Genomic DNA, 18,187 nt, shown 5'->3' with positions numbered 1-18,187 from the left:
TTGGTAAGGTTTCGGTTGGTTGCCGTCTTGCTCTGTGCCGGGTCTATAAGGTGGCGTAGTAGCTTCCACGTCTTTCCCGCCGATAGCTGGCCCTGTAGTCCTTCGCACATCTTGTGCCAGTTCTCTCTACAGAGCTTCGCTGCGTATTCAGCAATCTGCTTGTTCAGGAGAGCAATGCGTCGTGCTAGCTTCCTGTTTCTTCGCTGGCGTTTCCATCTGCGAGTCAGCGAATGTCTAGCTGCCCACATATTGGATAGCCTGGCGTCGACGAAGCCTGGTGGTTCACGAGAGTATAAACGTTTATGACGCGATCTTAGAAAGATCTATATGAGCGCCGGGCGTGTGTCACAGGCCAGCGTCCCGAAGCGAGCATTTGCATGCAGCTGATTGCAATTCCGCTGCCCTGAAATTTAGTGGCAGTGTCTCTGTAAGCAGTGTTTCCTCCGATGGTCATGTTGCGGCCATACACACTATGATGTAAATCGACTTTGTGCACTACAAAATCTAGCGGAGCACTCATACCTGACGGCACGCAAGTTACGCCTGCCAATATCACATATCAGATATTGCTCAGTACCCTGAACAAGCCAATGCGGCATAAATTTCGCAAACATTGTACCAAAGAAGTACGATGGATAATGCAAAATTACACTCCGGAGTCAGCACACGACGACAAATTTAATGCTGGGTCGTCTTGTCCCGAGGTGAGCGCTCGCAAAGATTCATCTGTTACATTTATCCTCCACGAGAAGCGCGAAGATGGGCTTATAGAGTAATCCGCGACCGCGACCAAACGCTTCTTCGAAACATCGTCGTATGACACAGGGAGACTGCAGAATCTAGCATAAACCGAAATCAGAGACCCTTATCATATACGACACTCTTCAAACGAGCCCGTGTGTACGAGATTTCGGCGCACGTTAAGGATCTTCAGGTGGTCAAAATTAATCCGGAGCCCTCCACTACGGCGTGCCTCATCGTCTCCGTTGCGTACGTCGACGTGTTAAACCCTGCAATCAATCAATCAACTCTTTCAACGACACCTCGTATTTCTTGTGAACTGCCTACCCTGTATTCTTCGAAAAATGCGTCCGCCGAGTGATCAGCCGATCGTTGAAGGCGAAAAACAAACGAAAAGTGAACACGCAGCTTGTGTGTGTGATAACTAAAACGTTCATTCGTTGATTTCGCTCCGCATTTGTAAACAAACGATAGTTGAGCGCAGCTCCTCCCCCCCCCCCCCATGTCTAGCGAAATATCAGTGCATTTCGCATCTAGTTGGTCTGGTAAATTCTACCTTGCTCAAACAAACGTCTTTAGCATTTCAGAAGCTGCTCTCGGTTTTTTTTTTTTTTTTCATTCCCGTACGACTATTCTATTTATTCCTGACTCGCAGACCATTCATTTTCCCGTGGTTTCATTAACATATACCTTGGTTCTTACTATACGGCATGAGTGGGCACATATCTGACAATGCACAGCCTTTGAGTGTACTTAACATTTTCGCGTGGCTTATATTCCCATAAAAGGCACAAGTTTTTGTCAGCTATTGGGTTATCACATCCCCGAAATATATTTTTCTACGACGTACATATTCGAAGCAAAGCCGCATTTGTTGTTTGCGCTGCAAAACGAACCAACCTCTTACAGTGCCAATGTCAGGTCTAAACGAGGTGACAATAAATAGAATTCACTTGTGCTGACGTGTTCGAAGGCGACAGCGGTGATATGCTGCTGCCTTCGCCGACGACCGCAAGAGCGGCCAAGAAGCGCGCAGAACCGCCTCCCCGGGTAGCTCTTATTGGCGTTCGAGCGCTCTACCAAGACGCAGCTGTTTTTTTAAGCGCCCTAAACGTTCAGTTAGCTTACAGACGTCACCATAACAAGTTATTTAGTGCGCGGAAAGGCAAAGAGAAGCGAAAGAGAACCAAAACACTGCATGACCACCTACCAGCCACGCAGCGCTAATCCCGCAAACGCCGCGGAGAAGCGGCGGCAGGTGGCGCAGCGATCGCGAATCTCGAGGCGTATATTTACTTCAAGTGGTCCGGTGGGGGACGTATTGGAGATAAAAGCGCATCCTGGCGTGTGCGGACGCCCGGGAGCAAGTCTGAGGCACACCCGCAGCCAATCAGGAAGACGCTTCTTAGCTCCAATCAGACATGTCCCCGCCAAAGTGAAAAGGAAAAAAAATCACACACAGAAGACACACAATTCACACTCGAAGGCGCCAGTTTCTGGCAAAAGAATTACTGGTGAGAATAAAGTAAAGGCATACAAACTCGAAAAGGAGAAAAGACAGGCGGCCGTTTGAACGAGACCGAGGGTCGGAGAACATAGCGGCCCGCGTAGGCGCGCAACGGGGGGGTCGGAGACGCCAGTGCGCGCGGTAACAGAAGCCGAGGCGATGGTTCGCTTCCCCCAAGAGCCGCGACTCTCGGTTTCTCTCTCTCTCTCGGTCGGTCAGCGCGCAGAGACAAACTTCGCATGCGCTTCTTAGAAACAGGTCCTTTCACTCCACGGACAGCCGAAGCCACGACCTGAAGACATGCCCACAGCACGAGAGTTTACACCACACGAACATCACGAAGTGATAGGTTGCTCTCAGCGCAGGGGCATAAAAAGGAAATTTACAAATATAGACGTAGAAGTAACTGTTCACTGAAAACAGAAGAAGGATGCTTTTTACGGATTTTATTATGCTCCCTGCATTGTTTTTATAAGGTACATGAAAAGGAGCGTGAAATCCGTAGGGGCAACATGGACGTGACATCACAAAAAAAAAACATCCCCCTCGCGAGGCGGAAGATTTGGACCGCTGGGCACAGAGCCTCCTTGAAACTCAGTCTCGGCACACCAAAAGCATCAACCTAACTCCAGAAATCCCGGCAGTTGACGCCCACCTAGACCACCTCTGGGAAGCGAGACGTAGCCTCCTAAATCGCTGGCGACGCAACAAACATACAGTAATACCTCGTTAACTCGAAGTCGTAAAAACCAGGGAAAATTTCGAGATAAACAGATTTTCGAGATAAGCAAAGTTGCGCTAAACGCCGGGAAAAATGAGCGCTCTTCACAAAAATCACTGCTACTTACCGGCTCTTCAGCGGCAGTTTCTAATCTTTCTTCTCGTGCAGGTTTAAAACAGAAAAAAAATAACATACAAGAGACTTTAACCGGCTGGGTTTTGCCGCACTACCATTTTATTTAGCACAGAAAAACTGCCTAATGCTCGTCTGCTTTGCGGTCGTACTCGGGCCGTCCTCCAGCTGCTTGACGCATCGCATCAGTCGATCTTCCCCGCCGCTGCACTCGACCTTATTTCGAAGCAAGCGCAGCAAATTTCTCGTCTCAGAAGATGTCGGCACCTCTCGAGGTGGTTCGTCATCGCCGTCGTCTCCGCCGTCCCCTACGTTAGTGGCCGTTTGAACGATTTTGGCGTCCGTCATTTCTCCGGTCACCACCACATCCTGCTGACACAGCGCGTACTCCAGAAAAGTCACGTCATTTTCGGCGGCACCGTTACCTGTACGCTTGATGACCTCTTGACAAAGTTCCTCACAGTCTGTGAAGTCATCTGTCTCTGCCGTCTCTGCTTCTGGCAAACTGGCGGCACGTGAAAACCCAGCGTCCGCAAAGCAGTTGGCGATAGCCGCTGCGCGAACTTGCTGCCAAGCGCTGCTGAGAAGGTGTACTGCTCCCAGCAGGTCAATTTCGTAGCCTTTGCCGTTTTCTTAAGACAACAAAATTCTGTAGAGAAGGCTCTTTCTGTAGATTTTTCGGGCCACTTCGATGACACCTTGGTCATCGAAGTGGCTTCACCTGTGGCATTTGCCCCAAAAAGGACAGTGACCCTGTCCTTCCGTTGTTTCACTCCCGAGCACGCTCCACCCTTCGGTGTGAAGGTGCGGCTCGGCAACATTTTATAAAAAAGTGCTGCCTCGTCAAGGTTGAAAATGTCGCTGTCGACGTAACTCTCCCGCAACTCGGCGAGCCGGCTGCTGCGCCAATTGTCTGCAGTGGCTGCGTCGACAGTGCCGCTCTCGCCATGCACTGACTTGGACACCACACTGTTCCTTTTTTTGAAGCGGTCAAACCAGCCGCTGCTGCAACTGAAGTCCGTGTGCCCCATTTGCAAGGCCAGAGCGTCTGCCTTCTCCATCATTATTGATGTGGTGACGGGAAGGTTGGCCGCTCTGGCATTTCGCAGCCATACCATCACCGCCGCTTCAAAGTCTGGGAACTTCGACCCTCGAACCCGCTTCCGCTGGCTGGAGAAGCTCTGCTGAAATCCATCCAGCACCTTCTGCTTGTTTTTCAGCACAGTCGAAAGCGTAGACAAAGGAATGCCGAATTCCTGCGCGATGGTCGATTTCGTTCGGCCTCCTTTCTCCACTTCCTTAATTAGGGCAACCTTTTTTCTAGCGTTAGCGACTTGCACTGCTTCGACGCCATGCTTGCCGCACTCACGCTAAGTTGCCGCTCCTCACAGTCAGCGAAAAATCCGTACCGCTCGGTTTGCGCAGATGAAGGGAAATCACACCTCAGGGAAAAGTCATGTGCACTGCACAAAGCGAACGAGACAAACTACGCCAAGCGTGGGCAGAGGGCCTCCCTGCTCAGTGCATGTGTCACATGACGTGCCACAGGGTTGCTTGACAAAGTTGATATGTCGCTGGGCTGAGACTTCGCGCACTTGGCGTTCGCGGAAAGCATCGACGCACGGAGCAAGAAATACTTCTTTCTCCGTGCATCGACGTATGGCAGGCGCGGCTAAATAAGAATAAAATCGACAGACTTCAGGCGTGGCAGCATCGCGCGAATCTTGTGAAATGGTCCGGCTGCGAAATTTTCGTTCTACTCCCAGTCAAGATTTCGAGTTATCCGCAATCCTTCCCAAAAATACTTCGAGATAAAGGGAAAAATATACATGGGACGTATAGGAAAATCTTCGGTGCCGCGGCAAATTTCGACGTAGCCGATTTTTCGAGATATGCGAGTTCGAGTTAACGAGGTATTACTGTAATCGCAACCTGAAACGTCGCATAGCACAACTTACCAAAACCGCTCTAGATTATGCGAAGCAACTACAAAACCAAAACTGGCGCACATTTTGCGATCAACTCGCCGGGACGCTCACGACCAAGCGAGCATGGCACATTCTCCGAGGTCTCATGGGCACCACCACCTCCAAAACAGCCACCAACCAAACAATCTCTCGACTCATTCATAACAATACCCAGCCCCCCGACAGCCTACTGGCCTCGTTACGAAACAGACTCTTCGCAACGGCTACAACACCTTCGCCGCACCCGGATTACAGGGGAACCCCGAACGAGGCCCTGGACGCCCCTTTCACCCGCACCGAACTTCTACGGGCACTATCCAGCCTCACTCGCAACACCGCCCCGGGCCACGACCGCATCACCTACAAACTCCTTCGCAATTTGGACGAAGACCACGTTGACGCCCTCCTTGAATATTACAATCAACAATGGGCCAATGGCACGCTACCCCCACAATGGCGGCATGCCGACATCAGCCTACCCAGGTAGCAGAGAATGTCTAGAAAACGTCGTATTTATGGAGGAAACGTCAGAAAGGGATTTCAGACAGGAAAAGATGGTTTCTAGAAGTCAATCATTGCAAGGATAATATCCCTCAGACAATGACGTCTTTAAAACGTATTTCTGATAACTGCTGTTAGCAGTTCTTCCTCTAGTCTTCTTGTAGCCGGCCGTACAGTCCCGCGCTTGGGCGCGCGCTGGTTTGAGAGTAATCAGGTTTGGCGCCAACGGTATGGCCTGATGTGACTCCATGGACTGGGAAAACAGTGGATTTCCTCTCTGCCTCTACCTCCTCCGCAGCGTTCGCATGAGCTTGGGCGCGCGCTGGGTTGAAGAGTAATCATTTTGGCGCCAACCCCAACGGTCAGTTTGCGGCTGGGCGCCGATCTTCGAGCTGTGTAGCCCTCATTTTTGTAAGTATTTGCTATTTGTGCCGTTTTCATTGGTCACATATTGTTCCGCCCGTTGATACCGCCGCACTGTGACATGTTTCTGATGTATTTGTGACAGTGTTTCTGAAAAAAGCTTTATTTCCAGCCACAAGCGCCCGTTAAGTGGTCTTGATGTGTGCAGTTTCGCGATGTTGTCAAACACGAGTGTTGTATACGTAATACCGTGGTTAGTTTTAAGCGAGAAGTATTTGGTTAAGCAGCTGCTCCTGGAATATATTGTTGGCATTGTAACATTGTGAGTGAGTGAGTAAACATTTATTTCGGAAAATTGGGTGAGGGTAAAAAGGGTGTTAAAAGAAGACGGGCAAGGGCGGCCATCCTAGTCCGGTAGGCCACGTGCCACGGCCGCTGACCTAGCCCGTTCGACCAGTGCAGCCTGGTCCTTGAGCTGGCCGCTGCGCAGCACGCACTCCCACTGCTCGTAGGTTGGGTGGGGTTCGGTTCCGGGCCAACCTCTCCGCCCAGGACATACACCTCCAAATTAAAGAAGAAGTCATCGACAAACTGAGCAAGACCCACCCAAGCTCCATTCTAGCACTAGACATAAAGGGGGCCTTTGATAATGTAACTCACTCAGCGATTCTAACTCAGCTCCAACACACCGGATGCGGCGCCGCTACATACAACTATGCCCGAGCGTTCCTTTCGAACCGCACTGCTACCCTGAGCATCGGCCCACACAAAAGTGACTGCTTTCACACGTCAGCGCAGGGCACACCACAAGGCATTGTAACATTTATTAAATGTTTTGGTTTACTTGCGCGACAACTTGTGCTGCATCTTGGCATCCTTGGTCGGAAACGCTGAGCTGCGCTTTCACCGTATTTTTTAAGAAAGCCGGCGTCAAAATTTTGCGGCATCTTTTTTGCACTAACCCAGGAGGGCCGTAGGCGAACAAGTGGGTTTGTGTCACTCCTTATGAGAGAATTCTGTCGTCCCATGCCATGACGCAGTGCCTGCCTAACAGGGCGTCGTGGGTGAACGTTTAGCCAGCCGCAGCGCCTGAGATATTCGTGTTTTGATGCCGATAAAGCTCTGCAAACCGCCTCCAACACGGGTGCCTCTGCTCGAAGCGGCACTGCGATTTTACTGGCGCCTGTTTATTTTTTTTTTCGCAGCAATTAATATCAACGTATTGCCGCAATTAAAATCTACGTAGGTTCAAATCGCTATCTGTTTCGGAACCGACCCGACTGTTGCCATCGCAACATGCGCCCCAACCAGATGATAGACGTGGTAAGCGTCGCAAGATGTTAAATCCTGGTTAGAGATAAGGCTCTTTCGGCAATGTTAAATTAAAGTAGTGCAAAAATGTCGCGCGATGGTTAGTTTTGCATATTTTAAGCAAATTTTAAAATATATCAGCTTGAAACATCAATTCTTGGGAGTGGATATTCGGCCGGCAGCCGGGCTACCCGCGCGAGCGGAAGTTTGCCGGCAGTCTCCCCTTATTGGCTTGCTGCGGTCACATGATTAGTGCCGGCATGCTGTATGAGAACGCGCTTTGCCGGCAGACAGCTGGAGAGTTTTCTTTCGCAAGCTGCCGTGAAGCGAAGAGTGCCGGTCTTCCGCGCTGTAAGCTGTTATTAGCCGGCAGCTTTCTTGGCAGTTTTCTGTCGTAGCTGCCTAATTATTTGCCGGCTCCTTGCCTTAGCCGCGACACATCGGTGTTCCGTTAGGTGAAGGGTGCATGCCTTTTGTGCTAGGATAATTATTTGCCGGCAGCTTGGTTTAACTAAAGGTCATATTCTAGGCCCGATTTTAACGCACTGTGGCGGCGCAAATAACCGAAATAAGCCACCCGGCCGTGCTCTCACGGCAAATAATTATTCTGACACGAAATGCCGGCACTCTTTGCTCGGGAAGGACAACTTCCGTGACAGTACGACCACGTGGGTTATTTCGGTCATTTGCGCCGTCACAGCGCTTTTAAAATGGACCTAGAATAGGACCTTTACTTAAACCAAGCTGCCGGCAAATAATTTCCTAGCCCAAAAGGCCTGCACCCTTCACCTGACGGAAGATCGCTGTGCCGTGGCTCAGCGAAGCAGCTGGCAAATAATTAGGCAGCTCGCGACAGAAAACTCGGGCCAGAAAAACAAGCTTGTGCCACCTCGTCAGACGTTAGTCAATAGGTAGTCAACTCCTTTTTGGGCTGTGAAGCCTGCAGTGTTAAATGAAATAGCACGATGCTTGCTGCTTCAGCTTGCCCTGGTTCAACTTTTTATTATCTTATTGCAACTGCTCAGTTTAGTTAAATTTATGTGGTATGTACAATAGGCCGTAAAAAAGGGATGTTCTCTGAAATATGCGTGCGTGTACAACTCTTTTTAAGAGGCTGTGAGAGCGAATATGCAAACACGAGGAGCCACGGACGCAGAAATGAAGACAGTCATCATGATCCAGCTCAAGAATGCAAAGGCGCGAACGTAAGACCCACATTGACTAACACATAACAGGGTATTTTAAACGGATTACACACCTAGGGTTCTTATTGGCTTTTTTTCTGCAGTTCATCCAGACAACCTGAACAGCTGGAGGTACGACCAGTACAGCACAGCTAATTAAGGAAAGTGCAAGAAATGGGAAAGGCGTCGTCGACAGAAAGGTCACAGAGGATTTGCCCCTCATCAGTGCAGACAAGAGGACTCCATTATCTGTTGTGGTTGCTGAGGGTATTTTTTTTTTCAAGCATGTATGAACCATGACTATTGATGAAACGTTTTGGCATTTAGGATAGGTTTACTACTACTGGTGATATTTGCTAGTCGTGCCGCACATGGCTTTTTATTTGTTTAGAAAAATTGTGCATTGTTTTCTTTTTTTTTTTTCAACCATGTATGAACCATGTGTATTGAAGAAAAGCTTTTGCATTTAAGATATGTTCACTCCCGCTGGCGATGCTTTGTTAGTCATGCTGCACGTGGCTTTTTATTTGGAAGAAAGTATTTAACACATTTTGTGGTACATTTTTACAATGTGATCTTTCAGATAAACGCAGTTCAGTTGTTTCACTTTCCTAAGTAACTATCATTTTTTGTAGAACAAGTTGTCCTTGCATCTTATTGTTTAAGTTTAAAAACAAATGTACAAAGTTGTGGACCTGATGGTACAATTTTCTTCTATTTATATTTTTTCGTGAAAGTTTTATTTGTGCTGCATACTTGCTTTCAAACAATCATACACAACTGTACAAGTTGTGGACGTGATGATGAGAGTTTCTTGCGTGTGCCTTTATCTGTAGTGTTTTATTTGTGCTGCATTCGTACCTTCCAATATCCATAAGCAAGTTCACAGAGTTATGGACCTGATTTTACAAGTTTCTTGCATTGATTTATTTTGTTTTTGTTTTCAGAGTTCTGTTTGCCCTCCATCCTTTGTTTAAAAATAAGAAAGTGTAGAGTTCTGGACTTGTTGATACAAGTTTGTTGCATTGCTCTTATCTTGTTAAGTGTTTTATTTGGACGTTTTTACATAAGATGCTTCTGGCAGGTGGAAAGGACGCTTTCACCGCAATGTTTTCTGAATTGTAACGGTATTTTTCTCCTCAGTACATTACCCCCATTGCTTGGTCTCAATAAAATGTTTGCTCGAGCCAAATGGCTTTTAATTTCGAATGCGTGCAGCAAAGCCGCTGCATTCGGCCCCAGCATCACCTCCGGGGGAGGGGGGTATGGCAGGGGAGTTCATAAAGCCGTATTTCATACGTCTAAAAAGCGGCTCTAAATATCCCAAGAAAGGGATTCTTAGCATCTTTCTAAAGCCCTTTGCTAGACCAGAATTATCAGAACGTCTTCTAACCATCTAAAATGCGGATTGAAAAGTCGCATTGACAGAATTATACAGCTCTTGTAAAATCCAACTTCTAAACCGATTTTTCAGGATGTTTTAAAGAGAGTAAATAAATCGTCTAGAAATAGTAATACCCGCTGGACATTAGACGTGATTTAAGACCTTTCGAAAACGTCGCGAATGCGTGATCGGATTGTCTGGGATGTTTGCAAGCCGTTTCTTTCGTCCTGAAAAATCGCGGTAGTAGAAGTATTTAAGCTCTTTTGTGCTACCTGGGTATTCCCCTAGCCAAACAAGCCCGTTAACCTGGACAACCTACGCCCAATCTCTCTAACATCGTGTACCGGCAAACTACTGGAGCACCTTGTCGCACGCCGCCTAACTGCCCACCTCAACGATACAGAGCAACTCCCGCACACCATGTTTGGCTTTCGGGCGCATTTATCAGCACAAGATATTCACCTACAACTGAAAGAAGATATAATTGATAAGCTCAGCAAGACGCATCCAAGCACCATATTGACGTTGGACATTAAAGGAGCGTTCGACAACGTGTCCCACAGCGCAATTCTCGATCAACTACAAAATACAGGCTGCGGCCAGACCACCTATAACTACGTCCGCGCGTTCCTAACCGATCGTACGGCCACAATAAGCATCGGCCCCCATCGGTCCGACCGCTTTAGCACACCCGCCCAAGGAACACCACAAGGGTCAGTCATCTCACCCCTGCTATTTAATATTGCTATGGCCGGACTCCCACCACTGCTCTCAAACATCCCGGATATCTCCCATGCACTCTATGCGGATGATATTACAATTTGGACCAACAAAGGCTCCCCGGGTCTCCAACAAGACAACCTGCAGCAAGCTACCGACACCGTCACTTCATATCTCCGCACATGTGGACTTCACTGCGCACATAGGCGTGCGCAGGGTTCTCGATTAGGGGGGGGGGGCAAAGTCTTACGTAAACGCCCCCCCCCCCCCCCCCGGGAACTCCCGACCTCCTCCCACTGAAGCCTTAAAGGGGTCCTGAAATGCCTTCCGCCGATGCATGGATGTACATGTAACCAAATAAAGCAATGTATTAGCAATCTCCTCCTGCAAGAATTTTGTTAAAGCGATGAGTATTAGCTGAGAAATCGTAAATCAAAAACCGCGAATTATCGTCGCGCCGTATTTCCTCCTCCTTTCAACTGTTTCTTCGCTGTTGGCCTCCCCTCCCATGATGCTCCGCTCCTCAGCAGTGACGTACTTCCGCTATTGCGCTCCCACAGACTGCCGTCTGCTACGGGCCAGCTCTTTCGGCTTTTTCATCTCTGTAGACGCCATGGACACAGGCTGGAAAAGCGAACGAATGACCTGGCCGCATGTGTGCGGCCTGGCCTTGCCCTTTCGCGGTGCACGTAGCTGCAGTTGGTGTCGGCGGCGAACTCGCAGCCGCGTGGGGAGAATCGTGCGCTCGTTCCCTTTGGTGCACCGCGCACTGTTTATCCAAAAAGCGCGGTCTCAGATGTGGCCCCGCTGGTGCCGGGTGTTATTTTGCGGTGGTTGTAATTCCTACTACCGGCGGCATGTGAAAAAAGACATTTTCAACCGACACAGAACCCGTGCACAAAACGCGCCGGATTGGATCGCTTTATCAGCGGCGATGAACGTGAAGGCGAAGAGCAAACCAATGCTGCACTCGATCAGCGAGAACCCATAGAGTTTCATACAAATAACTCTATGCGAGAACCCGTGTTCTGACAAGCTGCACCCATGTGTTGCATTCAACACTGACGGGAAAGCGTTTGTTTGCACTTGTTTGGATAGTCGTAAAATGTCCAAACACTCCGGCACTCCGCTAGCAGATCAGCCGGCGAGACATTTCGGAAAACATTTGACAGATGGCGCCGTATGCATTAGTGTGTCGCTACGCGAAACTGATGAGACGCTCTACTAAAACTCCCATCGCGGTGTCACGTAGCGGGACGCAAAAATTTAGCGTTTAGCGTATGTAAAGGCCACAAACGCTGTACTAAAACTCTATTAGCAGCAAAATAGCGTGCGTATGTGAAACCGCTTGCGTTTACAAAGCTGCACGCCGAGCGCGTACGTTTCAAACCTAGTGACATCGTTTAAATACACTGGCAAGCACAGTGTAACGTAGTCAGATATCAACCGTATGCTCAGGCGACAAGCAAGAGCTTGTTTTATGTGGGGCGGAGATTGCGCATAAAGGCCCGTTCGCACTTGCGACGAAAGCGAGTGAGAGCGGCAGGAATTCCGTCGCTTTGTCGCGCGACGATCGTTTTTGTCGAATGGTCGGGACAAATTTTGGTTGCGCGACAGAATTCCCGTCGCTTTCGCTCGCTTGCGTCGCAAGCGGGAATGGAAAGTTCTGCCGCTGCCGTCTGCTACGCAGCTCGGAGGTAACCGCGCGATCTGCTCGGGCCGGATGAACGCGCACACTCCCGCACGGCAGCGCCCCAAGCGGCAGACGGCCGCGTACATCGCTCCCGGCGCCCGCCTGGAGCCCGCCCTCGGCACACTAGCCAGTATATTTCAGGCACTATAATGGAGGAAAGATTTTTTGCTTCCGATGAACCTAGTTCTTTGCCCCTGTGTTTTTAAATACGTGAAGTGGTTAGCACGTCGTCCTCACGCAGCTCTGTATCGTCGTAGCATCGCTGATTGTCCGAACGAAGCTTGCAGCTAAGCCAATGCAGCGACCGAAGCTGTGTGTGTGTGTGTGCATCGCCTCCTGTGTGTTGTGGACGCGTTCGTTTCGCGATGAAATGCGACATTGTACTTCTGCGGGTGGATAGTGCTTCCCATGGTCTGGATTATCTTTCTCGAACGACGTACCACTCAACCTCGCATGGGGTATGTGCAGTGTGCCTGGCTAAAAGCCTTCTCGCTTGCGCGCCAGAGTTGTGACTTGCTGCTCGTCCCCGCAAGCCGGGTGTGAGGTGAGTGCCGAATTTACGACGGGCAGGAGGAGGCAACTCATCGTCTGTCAATCGCGGTTCAGACTTGCAACGCATGTTGTGACGTTGCGTTCGTTCGAAACGCATCTCTGGATTGTTTTGAAGTTGAATAAAATGTACGCGTCAAACCCGGGCATTCGGCTCAGGGCGTTCTCTGCGATTGCACCAAAGAAGTGCCACGGGACTTTCTTTATGGTACGTACTCACGTAAGATAAAATCCACGTCGTGTTATGGCCGTGTTGCATTCAACACAAACGGTTAAGCGTTTGTTTACACTTGTTTCGTTTGTCGTAAAATGTCAAAGCACTCCGGCACTCCGCTGGCAGATCAGCCGGCGAGCCGACGCTGAGCAGACGACTAATCTCTTTGCCGGAAGTGCGTGAAAAAGCCGCCCAATAGCAGGATGTCTAGCTCATGACGAACATCTGGGAATCGATGATGTAGACATGTGAAGATGGCGGCGTCCAAAAACACGAAGGAAAGAGTGAGAAAAAAGCGACAAACTTTGCAACAAAAGTGTGAGCTTTCCGCTGCGCGTAAAAGAGTAATACTTGGCACAGGTGACGTTGGCGACCCAATCTAGCGATTGCGCTAGTTCATTTAGTGTGCTCAAAATGCCTTTCAGGGCCCCTTTAACGGTCAGAACGCAGTGGAAAGACTAGGCATTGTTATAAAATTTTTATTTCAATGAAATGAAATTGCAACACCTACAAAATATTTCTGGGCAGAAGTTTTTACTTTCATGTGTAACATCGGCAAAGGGAGCAGGTCCCAGGGCGGATGCGGCATCAATTTCACAACACGCTGCTGAAAGAACTTCCATTCTCCCTAAAGCACAGAAACATATGACACATCTGTCTTTTGTAAACTGCAACGTGGTACCCGTGCGTACCGCTCGAACGCTAGCTTTTGAAGTTAGTAAGAATTTAAGAAAGAAATATTGTATGTTCTGAAATTCTTTTTACGCAGCTATTTTGCTCAGTACTAGGCTCATTATTTGCGAGGAAAAGCAGCTGCAAATATGAAAATTAAGTGATAACGTGTTTCTCACAGCGACCTGCTTTTGGTCCCCGCCAGTGCAGCTTTTGGAAGGTAACATGAGGGTTCTTCGGCTGCCATGATCGTGAAAGCACACGCGTGGTCGACTCATAACCCTACGTGACAGGTTCAATTGAGTTAAGGCATGGGAAAATTTGGCGCCCCCCATCCAGATTATTAGCCCCCCCTGCCCCCCCTGTGAGCCCGCCTATGACTGAGCACCAGCCAAGTCGGCCCTCCTAATACTCCGAAGTAGAACGCGCGGCCGCCCCTTACAACCAACACCAGACCCCGAAATATCAATCGATGGCCAACCAGTCCCGACAGTACCCACACTACGCATCCTCGGAGTGCAATATCACCACGATGGATCGGGGGCAGCATTCCTCCCCCGCCTGCAGAAAACGGTGGCTCAACTCACGCGCCTCATACAACGGGTATGCTCTCGCCGCCACGGCCTCAAAGAGGCAGAGGCAGACACGTGTCGCATACTGCAAGCCATGCTCACAAGTCGCATCACTTATGGAGCACCCTATCTGGCATTGAAACGACAAGAATCAGCAAAGATCGACATCCTCATACGCAAAGCATACAAGTAAGCGCTAGGCATGCCGGCCTACACATCCACAGATCTTCTCCTCCAGCTTGGGCTCCACAATACCCTGTCGGAACTGATTGAAGCCCACACTACTAGCCAGCTTCAAAGACTTCAAATCACTGCTACTGGACGACACTTCCTTAAACGCCTGGGCCACCCTACGGCTCCAACCCCCGAAACATTCTGCAGCCTTTCTACAGCAGCCCGAGATGCCATTCATGTCCTTCCACTACCCAAACATATGCACCCCGTCTACAACGTAGGTCGCCGCCAACATCGCGCACGCCTACTCCTCAAAAAGTACGGCGCCGACCCCGATACCTACTACACTGACGCAGCCCCATACCGCACATACCCGGCCCATGCCACAGCAGTAATCCACACAACCAACATCATCACAGCTTCTGCCACAATACCAACCACATCCATTGATACCGCAGAGGAGGCTGCAATCGCTTTGGCCATCACCAATGCACCCTCATCGGACATCACAGTGCTGACCGACTCCCAGTCCGCTTGCCGCCGCTACGCCACGGGACGCATCACTCGCATCAGTTCCAACATCCTAGCACGCCGACCATCGCTCCCAACGACCCGTATAGTGTGGATCCCTGGCCACACATCTCTTCCTGGGAACGAGGTGGCACACGCCACCGCCCGCGAACTCACTTACCGGGCCTTCCCAGGAGAGACCAACGGCGTACCGGCCCACGAAGACCTAACCCTCCACCCCCTGCGCCCAACGTACTCCGACATCTTAGCCCACTACCGGAACTCCCGACGACTCTATCCCCCCCCCCACCCACACCCCTCCCTCACAACCGCCGACGCCCGCATATGGCGGCGCCTACAAACACAGACGTACCACAATCACACTCGCCTTCACTATGTCTCCCCCACCCTCTACCCATTCAACTGCCCATACTGCAACTCTCCCAACACCACCAGCCACCTAGTTTGGACATGTCCGTCCAATCCCCCCCTCCCTACTCCCTTCTCCCCCTCTCCTGAGCATTAGGAGCGCGCGCTGCGCTGCAGCCAGCTCGAAGAACAGGAAGCCCTGATTCTCCGGGCGAAGACTGCAGCCACAGCCCGCGGCCTACCGGAATAGGATGGCCACCCAGTGCTACACTTTTTAACCCAACTCCCTTCACCTCTTTTCTTAATAAACGTTTTCAATAACAACCACAACAACTCGCGAGGGGCACGATCAAATGCAGAGCATTTCCGCGGGGGGCGCGCCTGCAAGTCGTATGGATTACGTATTGGTTGTTGTTGTTGTAATTGTTGTCTTCCAGCGTAGACATTGTCGATGAAGTCGATGGTGAAACGTGCCGTGAACCCCCTGCCGCGGCTATGACGCAACGTGGAGCGGCTATGACGCAACCATGCGCGGCTATGACGCAACACAATCCACTTTAATCCAAACCAATCAAATCCAATCCAAGCCAATCCAATCGAATCCAATCCAATGCCCCTCGCGAAAGAGTGTTATAGCGCCGAAATCGCGCCACCACACGAACGCGTGATGTTGACGTCACGATCACGCCACAGATGTTAGCGACCGGAGCGCGCGCGAACGACATATGTGGTTTAAGCGCGAACCGACCGCGGCGAGAGAGCGCGATTCGAGCGCCCCCACCTGTTCGCGCGCGCGAACCGACTGTTGCTCAGCGCGAACCCAACGCGGCGAGAGAGGGTGTTGCGCACGTCCCCACCTGTTGTGCGCCCGAACCGAACGCGGCGAGAGAGGGTGTTGCGAGCGGAGAGAAGGCGAGGAGGACGCGGGGGAGAGGACGCACCTGTGGCCGACGGTTGAATGAGTCAAGGATATAAGGCGCGTTCGTAAGCTTCCATTCTGTGTCGGCTTTGTGGCGCAGTGGGTAGAGCACCATGTACCTTGCGTTCCGCCCGCAGAGTCGTGGGATCGAAACCTGGCTCCGGTAAGTATTATTTTAGATGCAAGGCATCTCTTACACTCGGCCTGTCCTTCCATCCGGCGTGCATGCATCCGCAACCCTCCTCCTTTCCCCTCGCCATGCCAGCTGTGCGTCAGCGCGCCGTTAGCGCGTGTATGCTACACTCTCTCTCGTTCCCCTCGCCATGCCAGATGTGCGTTAGCGCGCATGCGCGTCTCTCTCTCATCTCCCGGCCGCGGCGGCCGCTTTTCTGATGGAGGCGAAAAGCAAAAACGCCTGTGTGTTCGAGATTTAGGCGCACGTTGAAGATCCCCAGGTGGTGAAAATTAATCTCGAGCCCTCCTTTACGGCGCGCCTCATCGCCTGCGTTGCGTCGGTGCGTTAAACCCCACAATCAATCAATCAATCAATCAATCAATCAATCAATCAATCAATCACTCTCATCGCTCTCTCTCGCGGAGCGGTTATATAACCGCCGTATCTGCGGCGCGCTCCTCAGTCGCTCCGTCAGTGGCTCTCACTGCTACTGCTCCGACACCATGGACACTAACATGACGTGCTTTACGTAATTGGAAATCTACTGTGACAAGTGTGTGGCGCCCCCCATCCCTGATATTCGTTGGCCGCTAAGTTCAGTGGCCCCACCAGGCTCGGTGGGCAACCTTGTGTGTGGCCGGGCAATAAACACCTCCGAGCACGGCTGCTCGGGGGTCAGTCACCGTCACCACCAGCACGCTGCATGTCGTCTCTCGGCTGGAGGGTACCCCTACCCTCCCAGGTTCACGAACGCGGGACTAAATCGTGACATTGGCGACGAGGATGGGATGCCCGCGGAGCGGCCGAAGCCACCGTGAACGCCGCCACCGAGAACGCCGAGACACCGCCCCCTCAAGCCAGCCGCCATTACGCCATGCCGCTGTACGGGAGGCTCGAGCCGTTCGAGGGTGAAGGGTCCGCCTGGCCGGTCTACGAGGAGCAAGTCGGCGTGTTTTTCCGGGCGAACGACACGCCCGAGGCGAAACAGCGCGACATCTTCCTGGCCAGCTGCGGGACCCGCGTCTTCGCTCTCCTGCTCGACCTGCTCAAGCCGGCCACGCCGCACGAGAAGTCGCTGGGTGAGCTGCTCGCGACGCTACGCTCGCACTACAGCCCGGCTCCGTCGACGCTAATGGAGCGTTTTCGCTTCAATAACCGGAGCCGCCGAGACGGAGAGACGCTCGGGCAGTTCGTCGCAGCGCTGCGAGGGTTGGCGAGCGGCTGCGCCTTCGGGGAGCAGCTCGACTCGCTGCTCCGGGACCGTTTCGTCTGCGGCATCAACGACCCCGCCATGCAGACGCGACTCCTGGAGCTTCCCGACCCCTCGTTGGACGACGCCGTGAAGGCAGCGCTGGCGATGGAGGCTGCGGCCAAGGACGCGGGCGAGATAGCGCGTGCGGCCGGCTCACCGTCGGCGGAGGCGCCGGTGAACAAGATGGCGGCACGGCATGGCAGGTGCAGTCGCTGCGGTGGTGACCACCCCCCTTCACAGTGCCAGTTCGCGCAAGCGGAGTGCTTCGCGTGCGGAAGAACTGGGCACATTGCTCGGGCGTGCCGAGGGGGGACGACGGCGGACGGACGGAAGCAGCAGCCGGCGCCGAGCACAGGTTCCGCGCCAGCCCACGGCCGAGGGAGTCGGCGCAAGGGTAGGCGGCGGGGGCGTGCGGCAGCAGCTTCGGGTGGAGCGGCTAGGCTTCACGCCGTGGCCGAAGACCCGCAGATTTTCGACATGTGGCACGCGGCCACAGTGCAGCCGCCGGTGCCACCATACATGCTGACCGTCGAAGTCTGCGGGCGCCCCATCTCCAT

At 51.7% G+C, this 18,187-nt stretch overlaps 1 long non-coding RNA gene across 1 annotated transcript; it reads left to right on the top strand.

Annotated features, from left to right (window-relative positions):
* The first annotated feature begins 5,652 nt into the window (after positions 1-5,652).
* On the top strand, positions 5,653-9,126 carry LOC144172911 (uncharacterized). The gene is made up of 3 exons (XR_013323128.1): positions 5,653-5,980; positions 8,355-8,448; positions 8,532-9,126. It is a non-coding gene; the product is annotated as an uncharacterized LOC144172911 (long non-coding RNA).
* Positions 9,127-18,187: the final 9,061 nt, after the last annotated feature.

Source organism: Haemaphysalis longicornis, unplaced genomic scaffold (genome assembly GCF_048455015.1).
Source record: "Haemaphysalis longicornis isolate Haplotype H1 unplaced genomic scaffold, Haemaphysalis longicornis Haplotype H1 scaffold_27, whole genome shotgun sequence".
Classification (NCBI taxonomy): Eukaryota; Metazoa; Arthropoda; class Arachnida; order Ixodida; family Ixodidae; genus Haemaphysalis; species Haemaphysalis longicornis.
The sequence above is the reverse complement of the archived record's forward strand: the minus strand, read 5'-3'. Positions and strand labels throughout refer to the sequence as shown.